This window comes from Leptinotarsa decemlineata, unplaced genomic scaffold (genome assembly GCF_025532065.1).
Source record: "Leptinotarsa decemlineata unplaced genomic scaffold, Ldec_3_MD MMD2_tig00001064_RagTag_RagTag, whole genome shotgun sequence".
Lineage (NCBI taxonomy): Eukaryota > Metazoa > Arthropoda > Insecta > Coleoptera > Chrysomelidae > Leptinotarsa > Leptinotarsa decemlineata.
The window spans coordinates 5,592,886-5,606,544 of record NW_027412558.1 but is presented as its reverse complement, the minus strand read 5'-3'; the positions used below and the strand labels follow the sequence as shown (position 1 = coordinate 5,606,544).

The window sequence follows — 13,659 nt, the reverse complement described above, 5'->3', positions numbered from 1 at the left end:
CTTACCTAGAAACTCCTTATATAGCTACGTTTTTAGATTTAAAATGTATACGTTAGTATTTATCTTCGATAATGATAATGATAATAAAATAACTAGTGGAAATTAGACAAAAGTGCTTTCATCATTTCATTAAAGTGATCATGAAGTTCCATCAAATAAACAAGCCATCAATTACACAAATAAACGAAATTAAAATAAATGATACGTATAGTTTTCGAACTATTCATTCGTTTTCAAAAGGGATTTTTTAGGAGAGATTAGTTTTCGAAAAAAGCTTTTAGCTTTCTACTTCTCCATTTTCATACCAAAAGTTGTGGGAAAGTTCCACAGCAAAGGAATAAAGAATATAGTTGAGTTCAAAATACATTCTTTACAATGATCTCTCATGAAAAGTTAAACATGTTTTTCCTATCCTATCCCTATTTCCTCCAAAATGAAACATTCGAACAACTTTATGATGTTCAGTGAACCATACTTTCGAAAACAATCCAACTCCTCATCAAACTGTATGCACCTGTCACAATTTTCGATCATTTCCACGCGTGGCACTGATATAAAAACCCGCTCGATTTTCTTTGAAAATATCCAGAAGCATTGAACTCGAAAAGCGCTTTTACGTGAACGGTTTACTGCATTTTTATGTAACGTAATTATATGTTGTCATTAAATGCAGTTTAATGAGTCTACCCATTGTTTTACGATGGAATCATTTGCCGGTTGCACGAGAGACTATTACTTTGAAGGCTTTCTATGTCATGTGAAATCAATTTGAAGAGCTTGTATGTATTTTAAAAATACGACACATTGAAATTTGACATTAAAGGATTGTTGGTACAGAGTGGGCTAAATTGGACACTTTCAAATGGAAACTCGTTTTCAAACTAGATAGATGAAAACTGATGAAAATAAATGAGATACCAATAGTTATTGATGGAAAACTATGTTTCATGAAACACCCTTTATATTACTGCATATTTAAATAGAGTTCAAAATTACCTCCCCAAAAATTTAGCACTGATTTTCTGCTGGTCATCTTTGAAATACAGAGCTTTTAGGTTTTTCCATGTAAACTTTGAAACGCACACTGTAATCAAGTAGGGGTAGGCTTTGGAGGATGCGGCGATAAAACAAAATGCAACTCTTTACTGGTAGCAGTCAAATTTTGATTCAAGCAGTGAAAACGCTCCTCAATTAGTGGTTTTTGTTTAATTTCCAAACATATTCGCAATGAAGTATAAGAGTTATAAAAAATGGGATGTGATAGTCTGTTTTATACAAACAAGTAAGCAATTTGTATCACGAGAAGTGTCTAGAGAGAAGACAACCTTCTAAAGACATTCACGCAAGATGATGGTCAATTTAAAAAAAAAAGGCCAAAATTATACGAATCAAATGGGGATAAGGAGTTGGAAGAAATAGTCGTGTCGAGACTGATGATGTGTAAATTATTATTGTTTAGACGAACACGGCGTTTATCAATAATAAAATTTATCAACAACAAGACACAACGACAAATATAACACGAAAAAGAAAATTACAGGGTAACCTCGAGGAACTAACGGTAAGTCTTTTCTCGATCAGTGAGGAGACTCTAGAGCGGGTTTAGTTCTCGGCGGAAACCCCAGAATAAGAAATAGTTCTCTGCCGAAATTTCAAAACAGAATGAATGCATCGGTTGAAAAAAGTGTTCCAGTCAACTCTAGAAAAATTATCAGTGACAAATGGTGGAGGTCATAAATATAGTCAAAAAGGATCAACCACTTGGGCCCGAATTCCTTATCTTAATCCATAAAAGAGTTAACAATGAGTACCTACTCGAAACATCTCAAGTGGTGTCATTCTAAATATTCATCTGTTTTCCAGCAATAAACTTTCGTTTCGAGAGAAGAGAGCAAATGAGTAAAAATTTAAATAAAATAATTAACATGAAGATCCAAGTAGATGGATATTTTGGATGACTGCTCTATAATGAACTTATGAAAAGTTAATTTTCTAACAAAAATTTATAATTCAAAATAAAAATCAATGAAGTAATAAAATGTTTCTAAATTAAATAGTTGTAGGAAAAACCACACAGTCATTTTAGGAGCTGTTGAAAATAATCTCAAACCGTCAACGCGAAATTTGAAAATATCATGAGGCCTACGAAGGCCAAATTCAAGCCACACAAGACCAGAAGAGTTCATCGACTCAGACCAAGGGATTCTGAACGCCGCATGGCTTTCTGCCAGTGGTTCCTGGAAAGTTGTTACCAAGTGCGTGATTTTTTGTTGAATTGGACAGTGGAAGTTTATGTCAGAAGTCCCGGCATTTTCAACCACTACAATTCTCATACCTGGAAACAACAAATTCCTCATTCTATTGTGAATCAGAGAAGTCAAGGAAGATTTGGATCAAGTGTGTGAGCAGGTGTTTTCAGGTGTAGAATTTTCCTTGTTGATGAATTGCCACTAATAGAGCTCAGAAAAATATATTTTCAACAAGACGCGGCAACGCCTCACAACACTGCAATTGTCACCAATTTTTTGTGTGCAAATTTTGGTAATGATTGGGTAGCCAACCAAGGACCCAACCGTTGGCCGGTCAGGTCACTAGACCTAACGTCTATGAACCTTTACCTATGGGGAATGTTGATAGATCTAATTTTCAATTCTAGATACGAATTGGAAGCGGCAGTGATGCAAAGTTTTGCTTCTCACAATCCTTTTGAACACATGATTCTCACATGATTCTCGGACTCAATGATCATTTACTCCACGGTGTGGGGAGTGGTCATTGGTTGATAATGCTGGCGCGCCCTCCCGAATGTATCGGGGCTTCGGGGGATAGGGCCTGACCAGCGCACACTACGGGAAAAAAATAACTTTATACGCAAAAGATAAATACAAATACAGATACAAATAGGTTACAACATAGAATGAATGAATAAAGCGATTTTAGGATGAGTGCAAAGCACTTGTTTCCCATAAAAATTGACATATATGTATGAATGGATTATGTACAAAAAATATATGCATGTAACATTAAGAAAAAATAACAAAATTGAAAATATTATAAAAATTTATGAAATTTGTAACAATTTAAAAATGCGTGTGTATATAAATGAATAAGTCAAGCATCATAAAGAATGCACACTGCGATAATAATAATAATAACTTTGTTCACTTAACAGATAGCTGTACAAAATTCCAAATATAAATACATTTTAAAATAATTATTAAATGAATAAGACACTAAAAAAAAACGATAAGTAAACAAGTACTTGTTTCGTTATAGCAATACAACATACATGAAATTAATTTTGAATAGATGAATTTTTAATGAAGTTATATAATAAAATAACAGGTAGGTATATAAACATTATAATAAAATTTCAATATAGTAATATTCGGCAAAAAACGTTCAAAAAAGGTGTCACCTGTGTGTAGGACAAGCTGGTAGACATTTCGAACATCACCTTTGAAGAAATATATATCAATGTGTGTTCTTTATCATTATTATTGATATTGTTGAAGTTTCATTTATTAGTAGTAAATATAGTACAAATTGTTTTATTGGAACTATACGTTTTATTTATTGCTGTGAAAATCTGTGTCAACATTTGATAGCTGCTTCTGAATAATTCCTCTGAAAACAAGAGTTTCCCTTCAAAAGTGTCCAATTTGGGCCACTCTGTACAAGTGTACGTACCTGGAATAGGTTGTTGATGAATCAATCGTTCAAACTGGTCTCAATAATCTCGGTTGCCAAAATAAATGTTTGTGATATAAACTTATTTTGAAAATTTCACAAACTACACTTAAACGATTTGATCTCCACTAACTTTATTGAAAATAATCATAACATGTTTCGCTAAAACATTAGCTTTTTCAAATGATTAATACATCCAAGCATCCTTACATTCATATTTATATACTACAGGTAACCACAATCGAGACTACCTGTAAGAAATTACCTGAATCTCTACATCACATACCTGCTCGATTATGCTTACCTAAAGCAAATTGCCTACCATCTACATCAATAATAATTCTTTATGGGTTTTTAAGAAAACAAGTTCAATAATGGTGATCTATTCAAATCTAATTGGTCATTCATTAGAATATTTGAATTTTTAAGTTTATTAATTTCCATTGCTTCTAAATGATTCAGTTTGAAACCTTTATTTTCAATGTGCAAAATTTCGAATTCTTCATTAAAGATGTGATTTTCTTCTAGAAGATGATTTGAATACGTTGAATTTGTTTTCTTGTTTACATAGCTCTTATGATGTTCCTGGATTCGATTCCTAAATGTCCTGCCAGTTTGACCAATATATACCTTAGGGCACGTTCCACACTTTAATTTATATACCCCTGATTTCTCGAATTTAGATGTCTTATCTTTATTATTTTTAACTAGCTTTCCCAACGTATTACTTGTTCTATATGCAATTTTAATATCTCTATTTCTCAAAAATGAAGCCACTTTTTCCGTTGGTTGTCCAAAATAGGTTAAAGCTCTATAATTTTGATTATCTACCTTATCAATGGGAAAAACGTCTCGCATCGCTTTTGTGTAGACTTTCTTGGCAAGTATTTTGTTTATTAATTCGGCTTTAAACCCATTGTTTACCGCAATTTGCTTGATGATATTGAGTTCTTTATCAAAATTATCTATTGAAAGAGGAACATTGACTAATCTATGAATCATGCTATTATAAGCTGATACTTTGTGTTGATACGGATGGGTAGAATCGTAATGTATCGTAATATCCGTATAGGACGGTTTGTGATAAATTGAAAAATCATGTTTGTTGTTCCTCCTACTAATTGTTAGGTCCAAAAAATTGATTGAGTTGTCTGTTTCTATTTCAATAGTGAATTTAATGTTCTCATGAATTTTGTTAATATCCCGATGAAAAGTATCTAATTGCCTCTTAGTACCTGTAAAACATACCAAAACGTCATCCACATATCTATGCCAATACAAGAAATTCTTAATCAAAGGATGTTTAAAGATTGACTTCTCTAGATTATCCATGAAAATTTCTGCAAGTAATGGGCTTAATGGATTTCCCATAATTATTTTGAAAAACCTAAAGTAACCTGAAGAAGTTCACTACTCGAAATCAAAATAAGTCTAAAGGCAGTAATTATCAATAGCTTCCTCGGTGTCATATTTTACAGCGTAAATTCCTTCTGTTGCGACATGCCCAGCTAGCGCTTTTACGTCTGTTAACACTTTGCATAATGAAATTGACTTTACCTAATGCTTCATCACATATTTCAAATTCTTACCTTTCAGTCTGTGGATTATTTCGTTTCTTTCGCCCATTAGGCAAATGGATTCCGATTTATTCTCATTGCCGTCGAATGTTTTCTCCTCGTTCTACGAGAGAGGTCTGAAAAGTTTGCGTCTGAATAGTACTCGGCGTTTTTTTCTGCAAAATAATTATTCACGAAGAAGATTGAAGAAAATCTCTATCCTCCGAGCGCAATTTTAAGATGAGGAGATAAAAATAGTCGCTTGAGTTTAGGTCTGGTGAGTAAGACGGATGGTCGAGCAGTTCGAACCATAATTCGTGGATTTTCGCCATGGCAACCACTGAGGTGTGAGACGGTGCGTTGTCTTGGTGAAACAGGATTTCCTTTTTATGCAAATGTGGCTGTTTTTCGCAAGTTCTGCCTTCGTTCATCAAGTAATGATGCGTAGTTTGCTCATGTATGCTCGCGGGAGCCATGAGAACGACCCCAACTGCAGCACTTGAGGTCCTACTCGGACTTCCATCATTCCACATCTACATACAATGAGAAGCTCACTTGGTGACATACAGGCTAATGCAGCGGCAAACCCCAATCAGCCAGTCACACGGTGCAGAATACTTGAAACTCCTTCAGTACAATGAACTGAAGGCAGATCCAATACTAGGAATGCCCGTGGATAACACAGTTCCGCAGTACAACTTTCAAAAATATTTCAAAATCATCATACCAAGTAGAGAGGACTGGCAAAACGGCCCACCGGTAAAAGAGGAAGAAACTTGGTATATGGCTCAAAGACCCAAGAAGAAGTGGAAGCCGGTATATATGAAGGTAGAGCAAAGACGAGAATCGCACTCAGCCTCGGACATAATGCAACTGTGTTCCAGGCAGAAGTAGCGGCCATCGAACATTGTATAGAAGAAATAAACAGGCAGAAGGTCATAAATGAAACCATTGCCATTTTTTCTGACAGCAACGCGGCAATTGAGGCACTCAGCTCATTTCAAGACTTCTCGAGACTTGTGGGAAGCTGTCTGAGTGCACTCAATGAGATAAGTACCCAAAATATGGTCACTTTAGCTTGGGTAACCGGGTCACAAGGGCAATGAGGAGGCGCATCTAAGGTTATGATAGGCCCGGAACCCTTCTGCGGGGTAGCGAAAGCATGTATAATGGTATTCATAAATTCATGGATGTAAGCCAAATCGATAGAAGGGTGTAATAAGCTCCCAGGAATGAAGCAGGCGAAAGAGTTCATAAAGAAACCATCTCCCTGATTCACGGAAGACCTGGTTATAAGGGTAGTGGTGGGTTTATTAACGGGGCATAGCCGACTCAGGAAACATATGAGCAACATTGGTATGACAGAAAAAACCCAATGAAGGTTTTGTCAAGAAGAGGAAGAAACTGCACTGCTTGTGCTCTGTGAATGCGAAGCGATAGCAAGGCTGAGTCACGCAAGTTGCAGGAAAGAGAAAATAGAGGCTGCCAGGGATCAGTGTCAAGGCTAAGGAGTATCATCAAAGAGATCAAGCTAGACAATGAGCTTCAACAACAAAGGAGCATCCCAATAGACCTGCAAAGGTTGCAGTGAATCAGGTCATGGCCCAGTCCCCCGACAATGTAATGCTCATGTTATGGTTTTTCTTTTTTGAAGATAATTGATTGAAATAAATCAATGACTATCCAAGAAACAGTCGCAATCACTTTCCCAGTTTTTCCTCTTTGTAGTCCACTGTTTGGAATGTATTTTTGTTTCGGACGTATATTGGTGTAACTAACTTTCATCTACAGTGATTATTAGGCGCAAAAACTTGGATTTATCGCACCTGAACTGCGCCAACAAAACGTTGGAAATGTTCATTCAAACACGTTTTTGGTCTAAAGTGAGCAAACGCTGCACCCAACTCGCGGATATCTTTCTCATGCCTAAATGTTGATTTAATATATAACATACTCATTCTTTTGACATGTTCATAACTCCTGCTACCTCTCCCACTTTAATTCGGCGGTCGTCTAACACCATTTAGTGAATTTTGGCGATGTTTTCGTCAAACGTTGCAGTTTTTGAACGCCCTGAAGCTCCAAGCTCTTACGGCCATGTTAAAATTTAGTTGCCCAAAATTTCACTGCGGTATATGATGCTGCAGAGTCCCCATGCACATAATCCATCTCATCTTAGATTTGCGTAGGCGTATTGCCTTCCAAACACAAGTATTCAATGACAGCTCGATACTCGATATTCTTTATTTTCATAAAAGTCATCCACATCAACTCATCTAAACGAATGTTACATAAGAACGTCGCGTCTAAATGGCTGAAACTTTGGTGCTTTAATATTAAAAAAACAAATCTACTCATCTTCAGCTGTGATATTAACAATTTAATCTTGAATGAACAAATTCTTGAGAATAAAAACCAATCCAATTTCCTGGGAATCTTCATGGATAACAAAATTTGATCAACATATTTCAGCTTCGAATAAAAAATTGGCATCAGGATGTTATGCACTTCGAATATCTGTTTAAAAAAATCTGTGTTTCCGTTAATCAGCTGTCGCCCCCATACGAACGACAACTCTCAGAAGTTGAGAAACTTGTGCGAGCTGAGGACTAACGAGGCCTTACCTTTTAACATGAGATTCCTAACACGTTGAACTGAGTTCATCCACATCAAAAATGGTATATCATTCCCTGATTGAGTCCCACCTGAGATATGGTGTTGCCTTCTGGAGATTTTGCCGTAAACAACTTTTTCATTCAGTGTTTGTTTTGCAAAAGCGAGCGGTTAGATACTTATGCAAGCTGAGAGTGTGTGAGTCATGTAGACTGTTATTTTTGAGAAAAAAAATTCTTACGGTTACTTGTATTTTCATACAGGAAACTGTTTGCCTGATTTACAAAAAACATAATATGGTTGGAACTCCGGAACATACAAATTACATAACCCGGCAAGTAACAGAAAATAAAATACATCTTCCTGTTCCAAAAACAAGCCAGATATAGTATTCTTTAAGTTATTAAAGTAAAAAGCTGTATAATCACATATTACGAAATTATGAAGGAAAAAAGCTAAAAAGTTCAGAAACCTTGTTAAAGATGCCCTTGCAACAAAAGCGTATTACAGTCTTGATGAATATTACAATGGAACTTTGCTGTGATTTAATATATGTGTTTTTTGTTGTTAATATCGACACCTTTACTTCAAATTATACTTTATACTGCGATTACCATGACATATTGCCATGACATGTGAAGTTATGTTAAAGTTGTGTATACTTTTTTTCTACATTTTTTGAAAGGGACTATATAAACTATTTTGTTTACAAACGTTGTAGAATTTTATTTATTATTGTTATATTTTATCAATTAGATATGTGAACTCAGTTTTGCTCAAATTGTGTTTTTGAATATTTGTGTTTTTTTATTCTTTGAAATGCTATACATACCAGACTCTTTAATAAGCTTTGTCAATAAAGTATATGTCTATCTGAGTAACTGTCAACGGTTTAACAACAAAATTCACTAGATTTTATCAACTCGGAAAACCCTTATATAAAGATTCCAAGTCAAGTGAATACAAATTACTGAATTATTGAAAACTCTTCTCGTGATCGTTGAGCATTCTTTATCAGTGGATTATAATTGTGATCTTCATTGATCTCAACTTCGCACAGATCAAGCCTTAATAATCCTCATTTACCAGTTTTTTACAGGCAGCGAAGTTGCAATTATTTTTCTCTTTTCTGTGAACATTAATTTGAAAAGATCCGCAATAAGTGTTGCAGTTACCGACTTCATTCATCAACTTATATGGCGAAACCACATTCTTGGCGGAATTTTTCATCTGCCGTTTATTATTGAATTGGAGGCCTGAAAGATTATCAGGACCGAATCGATCGTTATTCAGGCCTAGTGTCACGAATGCGAAAATAAAGCTTCTTTCTCGTACAGTGTTATATATAGATAAGGTTGCAATTTCTACATCTTATTTTGGTTTTCCGAGAAAGCTCAATTTGAAATAATAGTATTAAACGGGGCTCTTCGTCAGAAGTCGTTGTAATGTGATCGATGTACTCCTGTCAGGGTTGAAAGGGGGCGATTCAACTTGGGAATTTGAATTAGTTGATTAATTCAATTTAGATATTGAATAAAACCAGAATATTGCAATTTCAATAATATCATGGAAAAATAATGAAACATTTCAAATTGAAAGGGATATAATTTTTGGATTGAATAATTTTTAATAAAAAAAGGTTTTGGGTTTCTACTTTTCCATCTCTATAGAAAAAAATGTGAAGCAAGAAGTAACTTTCAGTAGTGCTTTCGGGTTTTTTTCTTCCATTTTGTTTCCGGAGGTTACTTCTTTTCATCATCTAAACGTCTTCCCAAATAGTTTATTCTGAAGTTGGTTGCTTTCATATTTTTTTCGGAAGATTCACACATTTTTTGTGTAAAAATGAAGAAGTAGAAAGCCAAAACCTTTCTTTTTTGAAATATTTATTCACAAGTAGTGATTAATTTCAAAAGTTGTACTGTAATTCATTCAGTCCAGTAAAAATTGTAAATACACGAATAAGTGCATTTCATAAGTGAACATAAAAACATATGAAATATATAAACCAAACATTTCAAAAATATTAATTCGTTATTGTAAAAGAACAACTATGTCATTGTCAATTATTATCAAAGTCTCATCGATGAACTATGAACTGAACCAAATGTAGAGAATATTGATGGATGTAGCCGTTACTACGTGGTAGGAGATCATAATGAAAAGAGAAATGAAAATTTCTATGTTTTTTACCACTTTTATTTGTAACTAACGTTACTGCAGTTTCGTCCTATATGGACATTCTCAAACATCTCCTCGGAACATAATATGAGGGTCTGATCCTGATAGGAATTTGATAAGACAAGGGGAAATTCACTGGAAAGCGCTGATCTGCATTTAACATTTCATAGCGGATTTCGACTGGAATTATGTCCATCAAAATGAAAGTTCTGGGAGAGAAATTTATAAAAGCGTTGAAAATGAAAAACAATTCAAATCATCCATATGAAACGACAAATGCAATTGGTATGAAACTATTGTGGTTTTTATTAAAAACGTCATTATTTTTTCATAATTGCAAACCTGTCTCGGTAATTTTTCACGAGATGATTTTATTTTCTTGGTGAGTTACAATTTTAAAATATCTAGTGAACAATCTGAATTGTTATGGCTATATATGTCCAATTTTTTGTATCCTTATATAAAACCAATCACAGGGGATTTCATTGGCCACGTATCTCTAATTACGTAATCATATTTTGCTGTACTCTGCAGGAGTAAATTTATGAGCTCAACCCTAGAGAAATTTACTTGGAACTGTTGGGAATTGAAAAATTCAATATTTTAACACATGTTCTGTATGAATTCGCAGATATTTATTGTTTAAACACAATCATGAAATACAAATCAATTCAGAGAATTAAGTTTATAAAAGAAAGAAAGAAGAGAATTATAATTCGAAAATATCTGATATCTGCAAAAAAAAACTTTCAGATAACGTGGAAGTCGATTTTGTTTATTTTCGAACCCAGCCAAATCAACGAAATGTTCAAAAAAGTTTTGTAGAGTAATAGCTAGTCGCAAATATATTTTTGCTTCCAACAATTACAATGTAAATGACAATTGACATAAATAATTGGATCATACTTCGTCCCTACTGTTCTGATTATGGTTCTGCTGGTATACAAGGCAAAATATATTCTAAATTAAATCTTGCTTCTTCACATTTGGGTAGTAGATATTAACCTAATGTGTCTGCCAATAAATCAAATCAACAATTGAAAATTAACAAAATTAATTTGATAAAAATACTTTTCCCAACGTTGGTGCTAGATCACTGTTTTCGACGCACGTTTCTCTAACTAAGTTGGTATCTTCAGAAGAAGATGAAAATCAGTCTTAGTCGTCTCCTAACGCGAAATGCGCTTTGGAGACCAATTGTCATTCAATTATAAGTATCTGTATTGAAACTATATTCTAATATGTATGTAATATGTAATGTAATTTTTTTTCTACACCACAAACAAAATTAAATAAATTGTCCTTCCTCCTTCTCCGTCATTCTGGTAAGCAAAGCCGAATACCTCACTAATTCTCAGCATCTCATGATGCTGCTGTTAAGAGTTTTTCGCCATTTTCATTTTCAGATGTTGCAAAAAGTTTTCAACACTGAGTGTTCTTCGAAGCGATAAAACTGACAGCCATGAAATTAAAATCTGTGTCTCATCGATTTATTCTGATTTTTGTATCGATTAGTACCCTGGGTAACCATATTTCAGAACCATACGTTTTGAATTGAACCTGAATGGCGAAGGATATTTCTGTTTGCTGGATTATCAACTTATGGCAAGCAATAATAACGCCATCTAGTTACATCCTCTATTGCAAAATGGAGACAATAACTTCCCAGGTCAATTCATTGGAAGCTGAGGTTCTACAGAATGGCCACCTACATTCTACGATATGACTCCACTGGACTTTTGCTACTTCAAAACTCTACAAGAATCAGCCAACTACTCTAGAAAGTTCACAAGAAGAAATTATCAGATGCTGTAGCATACTTGCCCCTGATATTCTTTAGAATGTAAGTGAGGAAAAAGAAGCACGGTTATACCATTGTGAGTAAGTTATTTGTGCCCAATTCGAATAATTGATGAGTGGATTGTTCCTATTAGTTTCACTTTCTAGTTCGAAGTTTAATAGAAACTTCAAACAGTATTTTATTTTTTCTCTCTTTACTTTTCATTGTTATGTCAAAAATATTACAGGGTTGGATACAGATTTGGAAGACTTTTTTAGTAAGGTCTCTCTGAAAATTAAAGTTGACATGTTTCACAATTTTTACAGTTTCTATATCAAATGACTTATTCGGGGTGGCTCACTTATGAGGTATTATAAATGATCAAAACTTGTGTCTCGCTTATATTGGTCAAGTACGTTGTATATCTAGCAGATGAAAATGAAATAAATCCAATTCACACTGCATATTTGTCTGGTAAATGTTCTAAAATAATCGCATTATTTACCAAAACAACTCTTTTTGTGCGCAAAAGCCCACTACAGTGGATACAGAGATTTGGGGAATTATATCATCTAGACTTCTGTAATTATGAAACTTGTTTTGTTCTGTTTAATAGCTAAAGTTCTGCGGTCGTTAGGTTTAACTGCCATTAGAGCTTAATGCTGATGTCGATACAATAAAGCCATGAGAAGCTCACACAAAATTGCCAATAAAAACCGAAGTCGAAGAAATTCCACCCTGTTTCCTCGGTTCCTGGTCTGTCAGCTCAACTGAGGAATTACAGCCTCACTGTTCGATTGCGTGTATCATTTCCCAAGGTGATTGAGCGAGAGAAAGTCCTAAATATTGAGCTCAGGAAATGTCTCAGGTTTTATGAAAGAGGGTGATTTCAACTCGCCTAATTCCAAAATTAGGCAGTGACTTTCTAAATTTTAGATAATATCAGTGTTGATTCAAATTGAAAACGGAATATTTTTAGATGGAAAATATTATGGCTGAGGCTGAATTAGAAATGCATTGCTGAACACAACTATTACTAAAGGATAGGCCTGAGTAAGTAAGGGCGGTGACAGCTCCACGTAAACAATGTCTTGGGAGTGGCAGAGAAGTTATTCTTTGAATATCAAAGATAATTGAGGCTCTTCAAGTCAGTCAGTTGCGAAGCCTCGCACCAATGATGAGATCTATGGCGGGTCGAAACACTACTGTCTGGTATTGAACTAAAAATACGTTGTGTTTGGAATCATCTGGTTTGGCTTGCAGTGAAAGAGAAACAAACAGTCGATGTCGAAAGTTGACTTTGCAACTGATCGCCTTGGCCTAAAATATGGTTGTTTATATTAATATAGGGTCTTTCAATAAGCACTTTCTATCTGGGTGGAGGGCATTCAATCGCACGATCTCGGTGACCAGTTCACATCACATCCATGACCATGCTCTCAAATCACTCCTGCAGAATATCCAATGGGCATTAGCTGTGTGGCACATAGCGCCGTCCTGTTGAAACCACATGTCATTGGTGTCCCGATCATCCAATTCAGGCCAAAAGAAGTTGGTAATCATCGATCTACAGTACCTGCTGTTGTCGCGGCTTGGACAACGAAGTTCTCAAAGGAATATGGACCGATGACGCCGCCAACACAAAATCTACACCAAACAGTGACTTTTTTGGGATGCATCAGACGTTCTTGGATCACATGTGGATTGGTATCGTCCTAAATTCGATAACTTTGTTTGCTCGCTTACCCATCTCTCCAGAAGTGGACCTTCATCACTGAAGATGATTTTTCCATGTCTAGATGTACTCGTCGAAAGTCGTAGAACAAGACTGACACATAAAGT

The 13,659-nt window shown here is 35.0% G+C and overlaps 1 protein-coding gene across 3 annotated transcripts in view; it reads left to right on the top strand.

The window, feature by feature from the left end:
- The window catches only part of tinc (transmembrane protein tincar), a 252,546-nt gene that overhangs the window by 66,846 nt on the left and 172,041 nt on the right, over nt 1–13,659 (top strand). The gene's annotated exons all lie outside the window — the stretch shown is intronic.